A 23043-nucleotide genomic window follows, 5' to 3' on the forward strand; every position below is an offset into this window, starting at 1 on the left:
GCAGAATTTATGTCACATCTTGCCTCTATCTTCTAGAGGCAAGAGTTGTTCATATGTGGAAGAAAAACCTGAGAGAAAGTACGGACCCAATTGTGTGATATTCTCATGAGTTCAGGTCTGAAAACATCTTGAGTTTTGTAGCTCGGATATGTGGAGCAGGGGTAGCATGTTGTGTCTCGTTTGTATAGATACCACTTCAGCCACAGTGAAATTAGGTATGTGCGAGTAAATCAACTGAGTGATGTTACCGGTCTTGATATGCTGGAGGGCTGTGTTTCGTTTCTCAAAGCCCACAGCCTCCCACTGGTTGGTTTTGTCCAAATAAGTGGTTGCAATGAGCGGTAGGGTCATTCGGTACATGTTCTGCTCTCCGCAGCCTGACGGCTGTTTGATAAGGCTACCCACCGACTGCCCACTAATTGCGTTCTCTACCAGTGGAGCAATGTTTTCCATCCCTGCAGGCACACACATCAACAGAAAAACCATAGCACTTTAAATCAACAGGAGGAAACGTGCAAATAAACATGAATTATTTTTACGGGCATGCGATACATGTCCAAATGTACCATAATCCCACCTGTCACAGAAATCTGTGTGCTAGTAGGTGTGTTCGGAACCAAATCTTTCCTTGGGATTCCACTGTTGATAGTTATCACTTGTTTACCTCCTGAAGAGAGAAACAGGATGAATTCAAGAAATAATGAAAACACAGTATTGCTACATGACTATCAAATGCAGCCGTTTATGTGGTAAACTCACCGACACCTTTCTTAGAGGGATCTAGTGTTATAATCTGTGGCTGTTTAACCAGAACACCTTCTGGCTGAAAAAAACCACAGCAGAAACACACATTACATATCACATCTACTTTTTAAGTAATATATTAGGCTGGTTAACAATAAAATACAGAGGTGTGTGTCTGTTAAAATATTCAACCCTTATTCGTCTGATTCTTCTTTTCAGTTGATGTTGCATTTTGAAAGGGCTGATACAGTTTGCGTTTGAAGTCAAAGTAAAGCCCTTAAAGATTTCTGCTTCACCAAACTTACTTTACCACAGGAGACACTGACAGATATATGTGTGAACAGCAATAACTTTTGCATTTGATGAAATATGAAAATGAGGACTGCATTGTAGAATTGTAGTTCCTAATGACACAAAAGCTGTGTAAGAACTTTGTGGCTCAGAACCTTCAGATTTGATGGCAGGGGGTGAATGCTTTTATAGAGCCCGATGGAGTTATTGGGAATGATATTGACACACCTAATAAGAGCAGGATATGTTACAAATTAAAATGGCTACATACAAAAATTCAGGTTACAGTGGTTGCAAAGGGCTGCAAGCAGCAACACATACATCCACATCACACAGTATCAGGCCTCAGGTCGAGTACGTGTAGGCAACCGGCTGCATGGTGAGCGTTATACTTGCTAAGGTTCTGCCATAAACAAGATGGAGACCCTCAAGGAGATCAACATTTAGCAAATGTAAGATCAAGACAGAAAAATACACGACACATCATACAAATAATTCCAAGCCTGGTCATACAGCTTGTCTACAGTACTCCTCACCATTTCTGTCACTCATGACGTGGCCCTTAATGAGGCCCACTGACCTCATTAAGGTTTCACTATTGCCGACCTATTATGCGGTTATTGCATCTTGCTAAATAACATCTGGCTATTTCCTGCAAAAGGTAATGGATACAATGGTTATTGACTCCAGAGTCAAATGGCTCTGCTGCAGACATGGGTTTGATCCAACTGGCAGTGATATACAGGTGACACTGGTTGAACGTGCCAATTTCGCAAGCAGTTTGTGACGTAGAACATGATGCACCAGGGGGGGAAAAAGGCAAACTCCTCTTCAGGCAATGGGAAAAGTGTCATTCCCCTTTGTAGCAGGTTTACCTGCCTTTAAATACCTGGTTACACCTGCTATATGTGGTGCAATACAGGTAAATTACAGAGTGTGTTTCTCTTACCACCACCCGCAGCATTTTCTTGACTCCATCATTGAGTGATGAGTCTTTAACAGCTGCTTTGACCTCAATGCTGAATTGTCCTTCCTTCATGGGAATGATGACGAAGGGGACAGATCGTGTGGTTTGCAGCCCGACTCTGACCTCCTGACGATACCTTGCGTGTTTAGAAGCCGCACTGCACACATGCTCCTCCTCAAGCAGATCCACACGCACCTTGGGAAAGACACAAAGATACATCAATGAGTGAGGTATATGTGCAGTCGGTCGAAGATCTGCCTCAAGAAGATGTAGATTCTTCTTCGATGATTCCTCTCATATTTGACAATTTCCGGTACACTTTGATATACATAAAATAAATTAACAACAATTGAATGGTTGAAATTGTGGTCCCAAAGAACATTTTGACCTAGAGAATGCGAAGGAGCCATGTCAGCCACTACTACACAAATCCAGGGTTTCTTCAGGGTTTCAGCAAACTACAGGCAGTATCAGTGTACTGTGACAAACTCTGAACAAGGTGTTTGTAGAATCAGCTATCAGTCCCATGTTGGTCTTGTTTGTAGTTTCATTAGAGCGTGCCAATATCTACAGCAAAGAGAAAGAACTACATAGAGATATTAAAAACTATGCATTAAGTCAAAACATTTCTCTCAGAAAGAAATAATGGTAATCTTAAAGTGCAACTGATTCAGAATTAAATGACCTACCTAAACATATTTAAGACTTAGTATGTTGCATTTTACCACATTTAGGACCCTTTACAGCCTGAAATTCAACCAATTTTACACTTTGTTAGACTTTTTAAGATCCCACAAAAAACCCTATGAAAGCCAGGAGCAACAACCACCTAAATATCTACTTTTGCTTTCTTTGACATCAGTGAGAAAAATGATCATCCTCTCATTGACTCCATCGTGAAACAACAAAGCATCGTGCTCAGACTTACTGTGATAACATCAGGGCTGTAGTTGTGAAGGATCGCCTTTACTTCCAGCTGCTCTCCACGGACAGCAGAGTGGGCAGTCTGAGATCGATGAAGAAGTCCTTCCGGACAATCACTTCCAATGGTTCGCCAATGCAGATTCCTTAACGATGAGAAGCATAAGAAGAGGTGAGAGAGATTTAAGATGATCGTGGTACGACTAAAATTCACAGAGTCCTCACCGCGGGTTCTTGACAGACTGATGCCAGTGAACTGCCAGGTTGTGATTGAGTCTTGCAAAGGAACGCTCTTCACAAAGGATGTGGAGTCACTGAATCAAACAAAAAAAGTGCACAAACTAAGAGAGGTTATCATCGTTGGTGTTGTCATGAACGGAGTATAGTATTTTTGAATGTCTATTTTAGCCTCACCAGTTTGGTGTTTGTTGTGGGCAAGGAGGCAGTTTGATGTCTGACCACAGCCAACTCTCAGGGAACTTGGTGCGAGAAACAATTTCATTGCTGTCCATGTAACTTTTGTCGTCCTCCTGACCTGGAGAGTCATTAACAAGGAAGGTTACCACTTTGATTGTCTCACAACCACAAGTCTGACCCACAGATCTTAAATAGAGATGGACACAAAAGTGAAGCCTGTCTCGGTCGCCCCCTGGTGGCTGGCTGCAGTATACGGGATACATCTGGCCTCCTCTAGAGCTGCCTTTTATGTTGATGACATTTCTTAAACTCAATTTCTTAAACTCAACAGATACAAAAATGAAGAAAACTACAAAAAAATACAAACATCTCTGGATGAAAAAGCGGTGTCACACACGTAGAAGACACCGACGAAGATGTGTACATTTTGGATTTGAATTTCTAAATAGTGGGAGAAAGCGGAGACGTGTCGTCCATCTTTATGTACAATCTATTGTCTGGCCCTGGATGACCCACCAAGCCCTCTTCCCCCCTTCCCTCATCACCCATCTCTTACTGCGGGCCAAGTCAAGCTGATCCTGCTTCAATTCGTCTCGCAGGTTCTCCACCTCTGTGCAGCAGTGCAGGAAAGCCTCAGCACAGGATGCACCGTCCGAGATGTACTCACTGCGCGTCTGACAAGTGTATGACAGGGGGGTCTCCCTCATGCCATCCAAACAACACTCACGCTGCAGTTCATTGGTATACTGACTCACTGGAAAGAGGGTTGAGGAGAGACAGAGGTGAGAAGGGATGAAGTACAAAATGAAAGGGGAGCTGTTTGGAATAAAGCATTTTAAATTAAGGCAAATTAGAAAGAGAGATACATAAACTAGTCAAGTCAGTCTTATCCACCTTATGGCCGTTCACTTTTATTCAAAATTCAAATAGTCATGTGTGGACTAGATAGTTTAGACTTGTGGTTCTTACCCAAGCTGGTCGTGACATGCATTATAGTGGGAGATCGTTTCCTCCTGGTGAGGACCGGACATTTCCTCTCTGGAAATGCAACACAGACTATATGTTATACAGAGCCACTGACGGGGGATATAGTTTTACTTTGATCTTGACGGTTGGATGAAATCAGTTTAATGTGAGAAAGGAAAACAAATTAGAGAAAATCTGTGTCACCTTGTCTGTATGGAGTCCCCGAGGCAGTGCTGGACTCGAACAACACACTCATACCGTCCCCCCCTCCGCCGGGTGTGCAGCCTGTGTCGTATTTCTCTACAATGTCCCACACCTGAACAGTGTGGAGGTCATTTACACATAGGGATACAAAGTTGCGGATTAAAGGAAATAAATCGAGTTCTGAATCAACATAAGAAAGACGTATATCTATAGTGCATGTCGTATATTCAGCTAAGAGATCTTTTAACATGGGTATAAAACATAATGACATGTTTACATCTATGGCGCATTAAGTTCTCTCCCTTTTTGGAATGATCTCTGAACTGCTAATGGATGGGTAAAGAAGGAATGTTCTTTAACAGGCGTCTTACAGAACATGCCCTTATCTAGTCAGAGGCCCTGTGTGTGAAGGAAGGAAATGATCAAGGAGGCACTGAATTTCGATAGATTAGCCCTCAGGGAGGAGCTGTTAGTATGGGCCTTGGAAACCTCACCAGAGGTCAGTTTAATAACTGGAGATTGTAGAATAAAAAATTCGATTGACTGTTCCCACTCTGAACATTTGTTGACGAACAAGTGTCTGATGCAGCCTCTCAACGAATAATTTACATCTCATAAACGTAGCATACATTTTAAGAAGAATTAGAGAGAAAAGAAAAGCGGCAAATATTATGCTGTTTGACTGTGTGACATGAACGAGTTGTTTTTGGGAGTTTGGGATGAGTGCTGTTTGTGTTCTTGGGTTGAATTTGCAGTGTTTTTGGATGTGTGTGTGTATTTGCTTCTCCCGGAATTGTCTACCGGCCGGGATTAAATCGATATGATTGAATAAACATATGAGACGACTAATAAAACATGAGCTTCGTAATAACACTATGATCCCCTATCATGAATAATGAAACCATGAGCTGCTCTCATAGCGGACGTAATGAAACAACGAACCTCCTTAGGAGGACTTAATTAATAAAACCACTACTTTCATTCACTCAACTGGTTTCCAACTTTGTCTCTGTTTCTCTCTACATGAACATCCCGCTGCACCTCTCCTGTTTGGAGCAGAAAAGGGGGGTGTAAAAACGTGAGGGAGATTTTCACTGTAGTTAACAATCTCTTGTGGGTCACAGGGACAGACTCACGCAGTTTGAAAAAAACAATTCTTTAATGGTGTTTAGTTTAAGCTAAAAAAGACAATTCTTCTGTATGTTTGTTGGAGAGCGAGATTGTTGATGTTTGTAGTTCCAAGAAATTATTTTATTGTTTCATTTGTTTTTCATTAAATTCGACAATACTTAGTTAAAGGTTTACTTTGGGAACAAATTAAGTTTAATTTGACATTTTTGGACTTTAAATAATGGATAAAGATAATTTAATAAACGGAGAGAGGAAATTGTTTGCATTGACTACAGAATGCAAATGTGCTTTTATCAAGAGTGTCATAAGCTACACTATGGGCTGGTATAAAATAAGCTGTGTGGTGCCGACAGGGAATCATACAGATATATTTGTTTACAAAAGGAGTGTTGAGTTTTAATACAGCCGTGAATAAATACAATATTGAGAACTTTAAAGATAATATTAGAATGAAATTAACTAAATTTATATAGTTAGGACGAAAGCTTCTAAATTTAACAGTATCTGGGAGATGTTTTTGAACTTTATTAAGAATGGTGACATTGAAGAGGAATTTGGAAATGTGAAGTGACTGATCTGTTGTGAGGAATGTGAGCTGTATTCTTTTCCCTGTTTGTGATTGTATTTTTTTATGTATATATATATATTTATTTAATGTCTTTGTTTAAATTAAATTAGTATTTTCATTGTAAGTTTTTGTCCTTGAATTTATGTTTCAATCATCAGTTAGCTATATTTTGGATATTTGTATGATTAACTGTCATTTTATACTGCAAGGGGAAGTTTCTTGTATGTATGTCAATTGATGTAAATGTATAAAACCAATAAATATACGTTTAAAAAAAAAAAGAAGGACCTAATGGGTTCATGAGATACTAAATCATTGCCTCTTTCTTTTCCCTTACGATGAGTGGGAATTGAGGTGGACAGACGAGAAGGCAGCTGGCCGATGCATCACATGGATTATGGCTTGCTGACGTCTGCATGAGCAGCTCCTGTCTCCAGTCTGATCAAGGCCAGTACAGTTTATCCACAAACTCTTTAGCAAAAACCTGCATTTTACATATTTGTATGTGTTCTCATTTATAGTTATTATTGCTGATACACATTTTAAACCTTCTTTCATTTATAAGCTATTGTAAGGATATTAATAGAGCACATTCCTCTGTTTACATTCACATGAAAGACTACATGCTGTAGTCAGTCAAAACAAAGCACAAAATATGAGGCTTGGCAACGGACTGATTAGTTAATGCATTTAATTAATTAATGGAATTTGATTGTTTGGTTTAAACTCCGCTCAGAGTTGCAAATGTGAGTTTCATTGTTTGTGCATGGTTTATTCTGATCTGAGCTGTGTCGGAGATTCAATATTGTGACTGTTTGACGATTTGAGATGAATATTGGGTGATTGTCTAGCTGCAATTAAGAGCACATTTGGTGACAACAAGTCACTTGTGGGAGGGCGTGTTTTTTTTGTAAAACATTATTAAGATTAAGATTAAGATACATTTATTTGTCCCAAACACATGCACAGACATGCACAGGCACACTCATGCAGGTAGGGAAATTTAACCTCTGCTTTTAACCTATCTGGTGAAGGACACACAGAGCAGTGAGCGACCATGTACGGCGCCCGGGGAGCAGGCGTTGGGGGAGTAAGGTGCCTTGCTCAGGGGTACTAGACAGGGTAGGGAGAATCCTCTTGGATTTTTGGACAGATAAACCCAGGTTCGTCTTTTTGTTTTTTCTCCGTTGAGTCGAACCACAGACGAACCAGAGACCTTTTTCTGCCCATAGTCCAAGTTTCTATCACTAGTCCACCGCCTTTGTGTTGTGTTATTACATTAATGAGCTTTTGATTCCTTTGCAGTTGGCAAATCAATTTCCTTTTTATTGGCTGTGGTGAATTAGTGGTTTTACTACGTAATTGATGGATTGATTGAATTGTTGATTAATTAATTGAATAAAAAGGTGGGAGGAGTAATCTAAATAGCTTTAAGTAGCTTTAAATCTTAGCAATAACTTTTAAATTTACATTAAGGGAAAAAAAGGAAGCTGCTACTATGGGAAAAAGGGCAATAAAAGTCCAAAAGTACTTACTCCTGTTGATGTAGTACAGAAGAACAATCCTTTAGTTAAAGACATCGCAAACATTGCAAAAATATCAGAAAAATTGCATAAACGCTGGCCTGAAATTTACCAACCATGACCGGTAGAGGGGACTATGAACCCAGATGTAATTATAATAATGCAAATACTTGTGTCTACATACAAAGCAGGGCAAAAGAAGGGCAAGAAGGGGGAAAAACGCAAAGAAAAGAGGCAAGCGGATCTTTGCATTCTCCAGTTGTTTGAAAATGAGGGACAGAAAATGATCAAAGCTGCAAACGATAAGAAAGATAGGGACGTCGAAAATACAAGACAAATGGAAAGACAAATAACCCTGAAGAACCAGGTAGAGGAGTTGCAGACACAGAGGGAAGGGCTGCAGAAAGAATGCTCCCAACTATAGTGCATGAAAAATAATTTGCGCCCAAGAAAATAGTTGACACTCAAGAAAATGTTTCCTGTGGTCGACCGAGGGCAGAATTTGGAGTATAAGCTTTGACAAACTACAGCTATGTCAAGCATAATTGAGAAGTTACCTACTCTTCAAGATGGAGCACATTCTTGGATTTCGAAGTTGGAAGAGATTATGGTGGGAGAACAACTTGCCATGGGAGATATTAAGAGACTCATCTCAGCTAATCTCCTTGGAGTTCATGCTATGGGAGAGATTCTACAGAAAGCTAGACTTAATCAATATGTTGGAACTGCTGTGAATGATTCAGAACTGTTTTGTGCAAATAGAGATAGTGTGCAGAGCGCTGAAAGAGACATATCCGACAAATTGATATCCTTACAGTATTTTTATTGAACCACTGGGTCAGGAAGAAAAGCTGAGGGCCTATGTGTCGAGAGCTCATCAAGTGTGAAATGTCACAGGAAATGACCCGGATTTGAATCAAATGGAGCAGTCAATTTTGCTAGCCAAAATACAGAAGGGGTTGCCCCTAACAGTGAGGAGCAAACTGGCAGAGGTGGTTGGTCTTGAAAAGGGTGTTTATACAGATCAAATAGCCCATCAAGTGGTGCTGTATAGGAAAAAGGAACATGACCAGAAAGAACAGGACCAAGAGATCCTCAGAAAACTCACAGTAAGCATTTGATTAAGCACAGACCTGGAGAGGAAGATTTGATCCAAATATTCAACAGCATTCAGAAGAATGTTATAATTATGGACTATTAGGCCGCTTTGCCTGTGAGTGCAACAACTGGAGAGAATATGGAGGAGGAGAAAACTGATGAAAGATCTGAGAAAGAACGGAGGATGACATGATTTACGATTCAGCCAAGATTTCTTAGTTGTCAACGTCGCAGTACAACTGTGTGCTTTGTCTGTTCCAGATCCTTAAACAATCCTTTAGCAAGTTCTGAAGGAGAGTAAATTATTCTCTGTTGTTGATCTGGCAAATGCATTTTTAAGCATTCAAATTGATAAAGATAGAAAGTTATAGGAGATGCGTTTGGCCTGTTGGAAAACGCTTGATGGTCTGCAAATGCTTGGTTGCAAGAGAAATTAGGACATATAGGAGCAGTGCTAGTTCAGATTTTGGCAGCACTCATTCTAGTGTTGAGTGTGATGTTTTGTACGCTGTTGACCTTTGTGAAGGTTATGATATTGAGATGGGTTGGAGTAGTGATGCCTGCAGATCAAACTCAGATGCCATTATTACATGGTGCGGACATGGACGTTGATGAGGACGATAAGGGGCGCACTAGTGGAGACATATCCATTTTGAATATCTGATGTTATTATAATCATAACATTTACCTCTGTTACTGCTTAGTTATTTAGTAGTTTCTTATTATGTTAGTGATGTGTTAGCAGGGGAGAAATGGACAATGGGACTTAAAATTTCACAATTACTTATAGAATGTTAATCTGTATCGATGTTTTTGATATTGTATCTGTTCTGTATGCAAAGATACTGGTTTTATTTTCTTTCATTCTAGATCATATTGGGGGAAGACCACTGGTGGATTGTTCAGGGACTCCGATGTGTTGAATGGATTCAGACACTTCAAACATGGACAATACGAATGGACTGAAGGACTCTGAACAAGGATAAAATATCCAGATTCAAAACGTCATCGATACTACAACTGAGAGTCAATGCTGCTGAGAAACTGCAGTGTTATACATTCTTATGTCTTATATATTGCATGAGTACTATTAAAAGTGAATTATATTCTCTGTGTACTAATTACTTGGAAAATTAGGCTTTCAGTTATATGGTAAATATACTGGGACCTCAGCTGTTTCTTTCTTTTCTTTTCTTGATGTTTAGTGATAGTGGGGCCAGGCAGGAAAAGGTCCATGGATAATTCGATGGGTCGACCAGCCTGACTTTGGACATTTGTTTTGTTTTTATTTGGTAAGAGTTCCATATGTATATGCTTAAAGGGGACATATTATGAAAATTCCACTTTTGTAGTGCTTCTACAAGTTAATTTGGAGCCCGGCTAGCATTAGCTCGCTGCTGCTACCCATCAGACATTTAAGTGGCCGTATAAACAAGGGGCACCCGGGACACCTCTAAACGTGCCCTTATCTAGTCAGAGGCCCTGTGACGTTATTTTATCTCTAGTTTGGGGGTCTACAGCTCCCCTATTAGAATCCTTGTCTTGCAGCGCAAGGCAGATTTCACTATTTGGCTTGTGTGATTTCTCTGAGTTTCTAGAGCTCGTCCTGATCTGTTATACTTCCGTGTAATAAACATTGTACTCATGTAAGTACTGGGTCCGCGGCTTCCTTCCTTCAACAACACTCTCCTGCTTGAAAGACACAACATGCATCAGCAGCATGACAGATAACTACAGTATACTGGATATTCATCACTACACATGTACATTATTACCTCCACCAAGGAGGTTATGTTTTCACCTGTGTCTACTGGTTTGTTTGTTGGTGGATATTTTTGTCAGCAAGATTTAACAAAACCACTGAACCAACTTCCCCCAAACTTGTTGGAGGAACGGTCCTGATCATTATTCTTTGGTGCAAATATGGATTAAGGCACATCCGGTAATTTTTTTGCTTTTCTTTTAATGACAAATAAATAAGCACTATTTCTTTTCATTTGTATTTGTACTATGTATATTTTATCATATATTGGGCCTTGGCGGAGGAATTGTGACCCTCAAAAATAAGATGCTTTCACACATGGACTGACCATGAGATAATCTGACCTTCTCCAGCGCGGCTGTATGTGAGAACGCAAATGTCCAAGTAAGAGACTTGGAGCTGGATATCCTCTGAAAGTTCACCGGCAAACGAATGGGCGTTTTCTTTACCCTTCTAACACATGACGGATGCAAAAGGGAAAAAAACAAATATCCCAAGATGAAAAATCTGTGCCACACACGTAGAAGACCCCGATGAAAACGTGAAGAGAGCTTTTTGTGATATGGGCCGATGCCATTTTCAATGTGCCGTAAACAAAAAACACGAGATCTCTTTAGCCTGATGAATACGTTACATCCTGCGCCTCCCCTCACATGAACGCTTCAGAGATTTCTGTGCTGTTGTGAACACGTCTAAGCAGAGAATCTCTTCCTGCGTCATTCATTCAGTATGAAAGGCAAACTTCGGAGTTCATGTCTGAAACGACGTATATTGAAAACTTAGGCCACTTTTTTTTTAATTTAGAAATATTTCAATTGATAATGATATAATAAAGAAATTGCCTTTTTCTGGCTGAGGCGGTGCTTGTTATTGAGAACGTAGACACCTTTGTCCACTGCTACCAGTCCCACCAAGGCGTCTGGATCTCCGGTGACCTTCAGACCAAACATCCTGCGCGGCTCGTAGGACGGAGCAGCTCTCGTAGATTCCAGCTTCAGCTAAACATGAAGGGAAGGGCGATGAATGAGGGAGACGAGCAGTTTCGTTCTTGATGAAAAGCACATAAAAATGTATTCCAAAAATATATAACCAGCTTTTTCACTTTCTGCTTGTCTTGTTTCTTCTTGTATATAGTTTAACTCTGTAAAAGCAGTGATGTGAGTCTTACGGAGCCCATGCAGGTATCCTTGACATCCACCCACACAGAGTCTGACTCCACCTCATTGTCAGTTAGATGATAATAGGCTATGATGCGGAATGATGGCAGCATGTCTTTGGTGATGCGAACTCTCAGGGCAATCAACATTTCGCCTCTTGTCTTGTAATGGCCATGTTGGATCAACTGACCCCTGCTCAGAATCTAGGGGCACAGATTCACACATAAGTACTTAAAACTGGAGTTTATACTTTACATAGGTCGAGGCGTGAGGCAGAGAGAAACATCACTCACCAGGTATGTGATGTCACTGTCTTGATTTGACAGCTTTTTTAGATAAAGGCTGACTTTCAGATTTTTCCTAATTCCAGCTCTGCTGTATCCACCCCTACAAAATGATATTTTGCAATGAGTGCGAGACACCAAACAGTTTATGGCGCAGACAGTAATTCATTATCAAAGCCTTGTCCTATCATCTGAAGTTATTTAGACTTACCTATGTGGATGTAGTTTTGGCTTTTAGTGTTGTACTTGTCAGCTGTCATGGTGGCTTCTGCTTGTCTCTCAGGTGAGATACGATCATCTTTGGTCTTGGCCTTCAATTAGAGACACACATGGTTATAAAGAAATACATATAAAGATCTCAGCTCTGCACAGTCCCGTCTGATCTCATCCTATTGTTGAATGACATGACGAGAATTGATGAGGGTTTTAAAGTCCTACCCCAGAAGTTTATTAAATCTTTAAAACTCGTTAAAAAAAAATCCTTGTATTACCTTAAGATGGCTTAAATGTAACACTTCATCTTCCTTCCTACGTCCGTGACTGGGATCGGTGAATATGCTAATATGACCTCTGTGGTGGAGGAGCCTTTTCCAGCTACTGAGGCTTTATCCATACTACTATGTTATACTAAAACACTTGTAATTGATTGTCCATGATGTGTTCTACATTGGATACCAAGGCTAATGCCGTCTTGTTTTTCTTCAGAAATAGGTTCATGTGATAGACGCCTGTTTCCAAACGAACTGTGTCATAAAAAGAGCAAAAATGAAAACCATGAAACTTCAGACACTTACATTGATCGTCAGTCTTTGATCTCTGGCCACTGTGTTGACTGTAAGCTTTGCATAGCCATTTCCTGCGGTTATACCCTGCACCTGACCTGGATTCACCACCACTTCAACATCTTGTTCCGGAGTTCCATCTGGATTTGTGACTTCAATCTGTTATCAAGGAAACAGACAGCCAAACAATGAGAAATATTCACCTGTATTATCAAAGCATACAGTTAATCACATCTTATTAAGGGCAAACAATCTCTATTACATTATTTTGTATGCAGTGTATGTACTGTGCAATAATAGACAGAACAGAACAATGGTGAATGTTAGCACAAAACTAATTAGGGCCACTCAGATCTGGCAAACAGGAGCGTACTGCCCAAGTGCCATCATTCCACGCAGTATGTGGGCTGGATGACAGTGGGACAGTGTAGCCCAAACAATTTTGCTATGTGGGATTAGAATAATTAACCTGTTGATTTGAGTAGGAATTATCTAACCTTTAAAATACAAACTCAAGACAACAACAACAACAGAAATAGTTATAATAATACAATATTAATAACTATACATTTGATTTCACATCACCTTGACAGACACCCAAACGCACCTTGCGATGAATTACAAATAAAAAGATGAATAATTTAAGCAAAACCAAACATTGAAATTGGATAAGGGTTTTGTTCATGCTTTTCTTTGGACAGTCAGTTCAGACAATATTTGTGATTGCATATATATTTTCCATATATATTTTTAATTATATAACATAGGTTACTTTATTTTATTTTAGGTTGCCTGGTAAAAACTGGTAGAAAACAATGTACAAATACAGCTAACTTTTTTACAGTATTTTGTCAGTGGATTTAGGAGCACTGTCTACAGCAAATAAATAAACACATGATATGAAATGTATGAATTACTGCTTGCCCGGTGGAGTATAATTTCTTAATGTTGCATCATCGAAATATAGAATAACACTGTCATTTTATACAATTGTAAAAATCTGTCAGGACTTTACCGCAACATCGAAGGTCATTCCCGGTTTGAAAAATGTGGGCGTTTTCTTGAAGTGGATGGTGTAGGGTGATGTGACAATCTGGATACCTCTCAACTCTGCTTCCACCATCTCACCACCTGTGCAGAAACACAAACGCACACCCACCCACAGCCTCATTACATTTGGTCACATTCTAAACTGATATATGAAAATTGGCATTTCTGATGCATATATCCAAAATATAGTTTATGTTTTTGCTCATAGTGTGGATATATCTTGTCGTGTATTCGTTAGAGTAAAAATTTTTGGTATTTGCTTAAAACATAATAGGCTTATATTTATGATGCCTGCCTTTTGGACTCTCAGACATTCTCAGAGAGTCCTCCAGATGTTTGCTTGGTTTGTTCTCTAACAGTTGAGGATGACCTTTGACTTCGGGTGTTGTCTCCGACCAGCTGGTGGATGGATCCAGATGGAATGCTTTTGACCAGTGGGTCTTCATGTTCGGACACAAAAACGTGCCCATATTTAGTCAAACGTCCCATAGGGGACGTGATTTACCTGAACTTAAGGGCGGAACCAATGTCCCTATATAACTGTGTGTAAGACCCCCGCATGTCAGATTTTCACCATTTGGCTGTGTAATGTCTCCGGGATTCTAGATGCCCGTCCTGACCTGTGACACTTCTGTGTAATAAATTCTGTTATACTGGAAATACTAAGTCCTCGGAGTCCTTCCTTCATCATCAACAACTTCTACAACAACATCTACCTCTCGGCTACATAGAATATACGCTAATCTCAATGACATTAAATAAGTCCTTGGAGCTGCTGAATCAGACAAGCTGAAATGGCACAAACTCACAGTTTGTCTTTCTTACCGCTCTCTGTCAGCACACTGACGGCTACAAATATCGGACTCCCGCCAGTTTATTGATATCCGGGAAGGTCTGTGTGATGTGCTGTCTCTTCAGTTGGACCACCCCATTACCATTCTGGATCTAATGTGACATAACACATAAAAAACAATAAAACACAGTATAGTGGCACAGTAGAACATTAAGCAAAAAGTTGGAGGTACTGGTCAGTCTGGCTTAATTCTGAACATTATGAATATTTAATATCTGCAGATAGGAATGTGACAGTACAACGAAATGCAATGCAACTGGCAAATAGGCAGACAGAATTATAGTACGTGCTCACCAATATTCTGTGAAGAGAGCTGGGGAAGCTTATCTTCTGACCATTATGCTGAACCCCAAATACCCTGTATGCTTGGCCACTCACCTCTTCACCAAACAGATAACTAAAGGCCAGAAGCAAAGGTTTAAACCCACAAAGAAGAAAAACTGAGCAGTTAAAATTGGGATTATAAAAATGTGACAATAATAATAATAGTACATCAGATTTTTATAGCGCTTTTCAATGCTCTCAAAGACGCTTTACAAAATGAAGGAAAATATCAATAAACTCTTTAATACAAATAAAAAGAAAATGATAATAATGAAGTAGAGTACGAAAATAAAAAACTAAATCAAAACAACGGCGGATCCAGGCTAAGGACCAGCGGGCACCCCTGGCCCCAGTTGAAATGTGATTGGGCCCTGAAGTGACCATGTCCTTGTAAATGGTCCTTTTTTTGAGAAATAAAAAAAAGTTATCATAAAAATGAAAACAAGGTCAGTTACTCACAATACTTACAAACATTTGAAATTGTTAAGACTTTTTATTTTCTAAGCTTTTTGAAGAACACAATGTGTTTGAACAAGAAACACTTTTCAAAATATATTCAATGATAAGTGGCTTTGCTTAAAGCTATCAAGCCAAACAAGGAATGCATAAATGTGCACCTTATTGGATCAAGAGTTATGCATTGATGTTGGATATTTAATTGGTCCCTCATGTAAATTGTGGGCCATTTATGGCCCCTGCTTCAGAAAACTCCCAGATCCACCACTGAACATAGACAACCGACTAAATCAGCAAAAGCTCCAACACATCCTCTAATTCAATCAATCCACAAATGACAACTCTTCTCTTTAGAACCACAAAACAAAAACCTTCACATACGTAGCTTTGATGTTGATGGTGAGATCTGGACTGTCGACATAGAAGAAGGAGCTCGAAGGCGTCAGTTTCACCTCAAAACTGGACAGCACTAAAAAATGAAAAATGTAATATATCAGGTAAGTTTATTATGAAAGTAAAAATTAATGAATGCTTTTTAGGTTTTACAGTAAACAGCGCTTGAGGTAAAAGGGACTCACCATATTCTTTGACCTCGAACTCTGCAGAAAAGATCTCCTGTGGGTTTCTGTGGAACTTAGCCACAAATTTCCAATGTCCAGGGCTGCATGCATGCGCACACACACACACACACACACACACATGCAAAAATTTGAATTAAATATCTGAAGATGAGAAAAACTGCAGTTAAAGTACTCAGGTTTGTCACGGATATGGTGAGGACCCAAAAGCAGCACAGGCAGACGAAATACCAGTCGGTAATGACCTTTATTGTTCACTGCAGTCTTTAAGAGTTCAAACAGTGGCAGGGTGAAAAAGTCTTTGCTCACAGTGATCCTCTGCGAGATCTGAGCAGGAGCGAGCCTGGTGTCGCTGACTGAAGGTAAACTCAACAGCTGATGGGTTACTTAGCTAGCAGACAGGTCCAGTGGTGAGCTGTGGAGCTACAGAGCTGAGCAGGAGCGTAACCAGGAGGGAATAGGCGAAACTCGTGGTCGAAGACAGAAGGCTGAGGTAATGTCCAGGGCAGAGAGGAGGAAGGCAGGTCGGGGAACGACGGGGTCGGTAACAGGAGATCAGTCCGGGGAAAACACGCTGGAAGACAGGCATAACACAAGTACGAATAATACTCGTCCGAGAGTCCAGCGTCCATCACCACCTCCACGGTCCCAGGGAGAGTGTCGCCATCCTCCTCAGAGTAGGGGGAACCCGCCCTGTCCTCGGCGTCGTCGCTGTCGTTCGGGGACTCCGTCGGAGGATGTGGTCTGGGAGGTGGCCTGGTTCTGGACGTCTGGGTAAAGTTGCGTCGATGGAAGTCCCTGATGAGGGTGTGGTCCACGATGTTCCTCCCGGGGACCCAGGACCTTTCTTCAGGGCCGTAACCCTCCCAGTCCACCAAGTACTGGAATCCCCTCCCACGCCGGCGAGACAGGATGCGACGGACAGTGTAGGAGGGACCTCGATCGATGAGGCAAGGAGGCGGTGCGGCAGGGACCAGTGCGCTTTCTGGGATGAACCCGCATGGATCTAGGGAGTTTGAGCCTCACTGCCACCGGGTTGATGATCTCCTGGATCTCGAACGGGCCGATGAAGCGAGGAGCCAGTTTCTTGGATTCCACTCGGAGGGGAATATCACGGGTGGAGAGCCAAACCTTCTGACCTGGCTGGTAGTCCGGGGCCTTGGAGCGGTGGCGATTGGATGCCGTGGTTTAGCGGTCAGCGGCCCGGAGTAGAGCCGCCCTGTCTCGGGTCCAAGTCCTGCGACAACGGCGGATGAAGCTCTGGACAGAGGGGCAGGATGCTTCTTTCTTAAGTGCAGAAAAAAGAGGTGGCTGGAACCCATAGGTGCACTCAAAGGGGGAGAGACCGGTGGCGGAACTGGTCAAGGTGTTGTGGGCGTATTCTACCCATAGAAGTTGTTCGGACCAGGAAGTAGGGTCTTGAGATGTCATGCAGCGTAGGGCCGTTTCCATCTCCTGATTCTTGCGCTCGGTCTGGCCGTTGGACTGGGGGTGGTACCCTGAGGACAGGCTGACGGTGGCTCCCAGGAGCGAGCAGAACTCCCTCCAGAACACTGAGGCGAACTGGGGACCCCGATCAGAGACCACGTCCACCGGGATGCCATGGAGACGGATGACGTGGAGAAGGAGTAGTTTATCCGTCTCCTTGGCAGATGGAAGTTTGGGCAGGGGCACGAAATGTGCCATCTTGCTGAACCGATCTACCACCGTCAGGATAGTAGTGTTGCCGCTGGATGGTGGTAGACCGGGGACAAAGTCCAAAGAAATATGCGACCAGGGACGATGAGGCACAGAAAGAGGATGTAGAAGATCGGCAGGGGCATGGTGAGCCGGCTTGTGCTGGTTGCAGGTGGGACAGGCATTGACGAAACCCCGAATGTCCTCATCCAGTGACGTCCACCAGAACCGGCGCTGAACGACGTCCTTGGTCCGTTGGATCCCTGGATGACAGGTAAGTTGAGTGCTGTGGGCCCATTGTAGAACCTCGGACCGGAGGTCAGGCGGGACGAACAGACGGTTGGGAGGGCAAGCACTGGGTCCAGCTTGGTCTTGGGTGGCGGCCCTGACCTTCTCCTCTATCTCCCAGGTGAGCGTGGCCACCAGACGGGACGAAGGCAGGATAGTGTCTGGGTCGGTCCTGTCCCCCTCCTCTTCCAAGAACCGACGGGACAGGGCGTCGGGCTTGACGTTGCGGGACCCCGGTCGATAGGAGAGGGAAAAGTTGAAGCGGGTCAGGAAGAGTGCCCATCGAGCCAGGCGGGAGTTCAGTCTCTTAGCGGACTGGAGGTACTCCAGGTTCTTGTGGTCCGTCCATACCAGAAACAGCAGTTTAGTCCCCTCGAGCCAGTGTTGCTACTCCTCCAAAGCCAACTTGACGGCGAGGAGCTCTCGGTTCCCAATGTCATAATTCCTCTCTGCTGGGTCAAACGTCGGGAATAGAAGGCGCAGGGGTGCAACTTCTGGTCAGAGGCTGCTCTCTTGGACAAGATGGAAGCGTCCACCTCGACCACGAACTGCCGTTCAGGATCCGGCATTCGGAGGATGGGGGCCGAGGTGAATCGTGTTTTTAGGGCCTGAAAAGAGTCATTGGCGGCCGTGGACCAGAGAAATGGCACCTTGGAGGAGGTAAGAGCAGTGAGGGGGGCCGCCACCGAACTGTAGCCCCTGATGAACCTCCGGTAGAAGTTGGCGAAGCCCAGGAAACGTTGAAGCTGCTTGCGGGAATCAGGGGTGGGCCAAGTGGTGACGACAGAAACCTTGGCTGAGTCCTTCTCCACGGTCCCTCTCCCTACGACGTACCCCAGGAAGGAGACAGACGAGGCGTGAAACACACACTTCTCGGCCTTGACGAACAGGGAGTTCTCCAGGAGGCGTTGGAGGACCTTCTGGACTTGATGCACATGTTCCTCTCTGGAGCGGGAGAAGATCAGAATGTCATCAAGGTACACGAAGACGACCCTGTTGAGCATGTCCCTGAGTACGTCATTCACCAGAGCCTGGAAGACAGCAGGTACGTTGGTGAGGCCGAAGGGCATCACCAGGTAATCGTAGTGACCGGTGGGGGTATTGAACGCCGTCTTCCACTCGTCCCCCTCGCGGATCCGGACCAGGTGATAGGCGTTGCGCAGGTCAAGCTTGGTGAATATGGTGGCCCCCTCTAGGAGCTCGAAAGCTGAGGAGATGAGAGGCAGGGGATACCGGTTCTTGATGGTTATGTCATTTAATCCACGATAATCAATGCAGGGGCGGAGTGTCTTGTCTTTATTCTCCACGAAGAAGAAACCGGCACCAGCCGAAGACGAGGAAGGGCGGATGATGCCCGCCGCTAGACCGTCATTGATGTATGTCTCGATCGCCCCCCTCTCAGGAACGGACAGGGAATACAGGCGTCCTCTGGGCGGCGTGGCACCGGGCTGGAGGTTGATGCGCAGTCATAGGGCCGATGTGGGGGAAGGGAGGTTGCCTTGGCCTTACTGAAGACCTCCCTGAAGTCCAGATACTCAGCCGGGACCCCCAGCACATCGGTTGAAGAACTGGTCCCGGCAGAAGATCGTGGTGCGGCGGCTTGCTTGAGGCAGACCTGGTGACAGGAAGAACTCCACCCCAGGATCGCCCCTGTGGTCCAATCAAGGTGTGGATTGTGACGTCGGAGCCATGGGACCCCAGAAGGAGAGGATGACGAGGAGAGGGCAGGATGTGAAACTGGAGTGTTTCATGGTGGTTCCCGGAGATTAACATCCGTATAGGCGCTGTCAGGTGGGTAACAGTTCCAAGAAGTCAAGGGATCTTGGGCTGGAGGAGGAGCTAGATGTATGACTCACCAGGAACTCCTTCCTTCCTGGTGAGCCCGACCTTTTAGCGGACATCTGGAAATAAAGTGTCCCGCTTGGCCACAATACAGGCAGAGGTTACCCTCGCGGCATCTCCTCCTCTCTTCTGGAGTTAGACTGGCCCGACCCACCTCCAAGTGTTCAGGCTCCCCTGAAGCCCAGCTGCCAGAATGGATCGATACCCCTGAAGCCGCTGGTGACGGGGCGGGCTGGCGTCGTCCAGCGAGCCCCTGATGTCTCTCCCGCTGTCTCGCTTGAATGCAACGGTCGATGCGGGATGCCAGCTCGGTGCTACCGTCGAGAGTGGAGGGAAGTTCGTACGAAATCAGTTCGTCCTTAATGTAGTCAGCGAGCCCCATCAGGAATGCATCGCACTGGGCAGCCTGGTTCCACTCGCTGGAGCTAGCCTGGGTGCGGAAGTGGATGGAGCAATCGGCCACTGAACGAGACCCTTGGTTCAGACCCAGAAGCCCTCCTGAAGCGTCCGGACCTCGGGAAGCTTCTCCGAACACTTTGCTGAGCACGCTGGAGTGCGACGCTCCAACTCGGCTGTTCCCCACAGCCGAGCGCGCCCCGTCAGATGATTCACGGTGAACGCCACCCTGGCGTCCTCAGAAGCGAAGGTGTGGGGCTGGAGGGCGAACAGGATGGAACAGTTCGTGAGGAACGGACGGCAGCCCTCCTTCTACTCTGAGGAACAAGGTCCACTGAAGGTATTTAAAAAAAAAATTTAATCTAAGAATTCGTTGGAGATGATTGTGAAAGCTAGGAAATGATGTGCCATTGAGCTGATTATAATTCAACTTTTTTTTGTTAAATGCTAAGTTAAAATGCAATACCACAAACTCAATGGAAATGGAAGCTTCGCTTTGAATTTGCTCGTCCCTCTCCACCGGCTCCATGCCGGGCGTCACTACAAACATCCTGAAATGAACTGACAGGAAGAGAGACAGAGGTTTATCTTACAGTGCAGTCATTCAATAAAAAATAAAAAATGATGGCAGACTTGCAGAGATATGGGTGAGTTCGTCAGCGCTTCCTACAGAGCAGGAGGAAAAGACAAAGATAATAAAAACCACTGTCATACTGCCACAGATTAATCTAGCCAACCTACAGCAAGGACTAATGGTAATGGAGCGATCTGCTCCTGTTTGCTAGATCTGGGCCACAACTAAACCACAGCCATACTGCAAGTCAACCAAAGGTGACCTGAACTTGTTTTGTGGTGTTTGGGCCATAGTCACCATTTACCATATGGGCCACTAAAGGTCTACATCAGCATTACATTTTAACTAGAGCACGGCCACTTTTGCTATTTTACAAGGGGGCTATTTTAGGCTCATATCTATTTTGTCCAGGCCACACGAAGGCCAGACGTGCAGCAGTTAGGCTCATATCCATATGAACTGACACTCTTCTCTTTTTTTTTTTACTTATAGGAGGTTGTGTTTTCATATGTATGTGTTTGTGTGATTGTTTGTTTGTAGGCAGGATTATACTAAACTACTGGACAAATGACCACAACATTTTGTGGAGGGATGTGGTGTGGGTCAGAAAAGAACCCATGAAATCTTGACAGATTTGGAAAACATGAAAAGAGGACAAAGGTCCACCATTGAAGCAGACTCCTTTCTTAGTCTGACAAATAGCTTGCTGTACTATTTGGATTTAACTATGTCCGATTAGATATTCAGGTTAATAAGACAACTTAAATGTGTTTACTCACAGGCCAAGATGAGCGCTTGTCACTGAAAGCAGGATTTAAATTTGGCATGTCTTGTATGATCGAGTAAAAATATATGTTATTTAATAAGTAGATTCAAATATCTATACATATAAATTCCTGAAAATGCATTGATATGCCCAAGTTTAGAATTAGTTATATTTTAATTCATAATGATTATATAAATATTAAAACAGCTGCAGGAAATATCCTAAGATGCTTCATAGACTATAGATCCAATGAGGTCTCCTCTCTGATTTCTTTGACAACTAACAACTAACCCTGCTGATGTCTATGAATGTGCTGACTGCCCCTAACGGATCGGGCCCAGTCTACATCCTGGACATGGTTAAACCTTACAACCCGACTCGTCCACTCCACTCTGCATCTGCCAATCAGCTTGCTGCTCCCGCACTGCGAGCTAGATACTCGACAAAATCACGACTGTTTGCTGTCCTGGCTTCTAAATGGTTGAACGAACTCACCATTGACATCAGGACAAGGGCAGGCTAAAGACATATCTCCTCCGACTACACCTTGGTTAAAAAGATAATGTCTAATAATAATCCTCAACTCTGGTGATCTCTCATCTCATCGTCATCCGCTTATCCGGGGTCGGGTCGCGGGGGGAGCAGCTCAAGCAGGGGGCCCCAGACTTCCCTTTCCCGGGCCACATTGACCAGCTCTGACGGGGGGATCCCGAGGCGTTCCCAGGCCAGTGTTGAGATATAATCTCTCCACCTAGTCCTGGGTCTTCCCCGAGGTCTCCTCCCCACTGGACGTGCCTGAAACACCTCCCAAGGGAGGCGCCCAGTGGGCATCCTTACCAGATGCCCGAACCACCTCAGCTGACTCCTTTTAAGCAAAGGAGCAGCGGCTCTAATCCGAGTCCCTCACGGATGACTGAGCTTCTCACCCTATCCCTAAGGGAGACGCCAGCCACCCTTCTGAGAAAACTCATCTCGGCCGCTTGTACCCGCGATCTCGTCCTTTCGGTCATCACCCAGCCCTCATGACCATAGGTGAGGATAGGAACGAAGATCGACCGGTAGATCGAGAGCTTTGCCTTGCGGCTCAGCTCTCTTTTCGTTACAACGGTGCGGTAAAGCGAACGCAATACCGCCCCCGCTGCTCCGATTCTCCGGCCAATCTCACGCTCCATAGTACCCTCACTCGCGAACAAGACCCCGAGGTACTTGAACTCCTTCACTTGGGCTAAGGACTCATTTCCTACCCGGAGTAAGCAATCCATCGGTTTCCTGCTAAGAGTCATGGCCTCAGATTTAGCGGTGCTGATCCTCATCCCAGCCGCTTCACACTCGGCCGCCAGCCGATCCAGTGAGTGCTGAAGGTCACAAGCCGATGATCCAATGAGGACCACATCATCCGCAAAAAGCAGTGACGAGATCCTCAG

General features: G+C 43.8%; 1 pseudogene; it reads right to left on the reverse strand.

Moving 5' to 3' along the window:
- The window catches only part of LOC128431194 (complement C3-like), a 34920-nt pseudogene that overhangs the window by 7509 nt on the left and 4368 nt on the right, over positions 1–23043 (reverse strand).

Source organism: Pleuronectes platessa, chromosome 3 (genome assembly GCF_947347685.1).
Source record: "Pleuronectes platessa chromosome 3, fPlePla1.1, whole genome shotgun sequence".
Taxonomy (NCBI): domain Eukaryota; kingdom Metazoa; phylum Chordata; class Actinopteri; order Pleuronectiformes; family Pleuronectidae; genus Pleuronectes; species Pleuronectes platessa.